Raw genomic sequence first — 1028 nt, forward strand, 5'->3', positions numbered from 1 at the left:
TGCATAAAGGTACTATTAATTTATATGATTAATGTAGAAAAACCTAACTAGCTGAACAAATGTTCAACAGATTTCGGACCCCATATTCTTTCATTTTCAAGTTTATAATAAAATTAAGAAATGATAAAATACTAAGTATAAAAATTATGTCATAAATTGAGGGCTATGTTGAATATGAAAGCTGAGATGATATCTTTCTTAATAAATGAAATGTTATAAACTGCAGTGCAAAGAGTACATCTTTACCAGTTATTTTTATTTTTACTTTTTGAAATAGAGACAGGGTCTCCCTGTGTTGCCCAGACTGGGCTAGAACTCCTGCGCTCAAATTATCATCCTGCCTCAGCCTCCCAAAGTGCTGGGATTACAGGTGTGAGCCACCATGCCCAGTCTTTACCAGATGTTTTTTAAGTTAATAAGACTTTCAGGATTTGGTTAGAATATTCTGATATAATAACCAAACTCATATTATTTTATGGATAATCTGAAGAATAACAGATGTAATTGACAGTAATTTTTAAAAACGTAAACATTTCCTTTCCTTTGTCTAGTTATTGTATAAGACAACTAAATATGATTCCATCCCTTTCTATGTAGTCATAAGAATAACCATAAGCAAAAGTTAAAATTACATTCTTGATTTGTTTAAAAATGCAAAACAGGTATTGAGGAGCCATCAACTGTGCCTGATGTATTTTCTAAATTATTTTTGTTAATCAATTACATCAACATGAATGATTTCGTAGAGACCTAAAGCTGCTATATGCAGTAGTATGGCATATAGACTCCTTAATTGAAAGTTTCTATTGTGGCCCGACTCGATGGCTCACAACTATATTCCCAGTATTTTGGGAGGCCAAAGCAGGAAAATTACTGGAGTTCAGGAGTTTGAGGCCAGCTTGGCCAACATGGCTAAACCCTGACTCTATAAAAAATATAAAACTTAGCCAGGTGTGGTGGCGTGCACCTGTAATCCCAGCAGAGGCTGCAGTGAGCCAAGATTGCACCACTGTGCTCCAGTCTGAGCA

The sequence above is a fragment of the Cebus imitator genome, unplaced genomic scaffold (genome assembly GCF_001604975.1).
Source record: "Cebus imitator isolate Cc_AM_T3 unplaced genomic scaffold, Cebus_imitator-1.0 Scaffold373, whole genome shotgun sequence".
Classification (NCBI taxonomy): Eukaryota; Metazoa; Chordata; class Mammalia; order Primates; family Cebidae; genus Cebus; species Cebus imitator.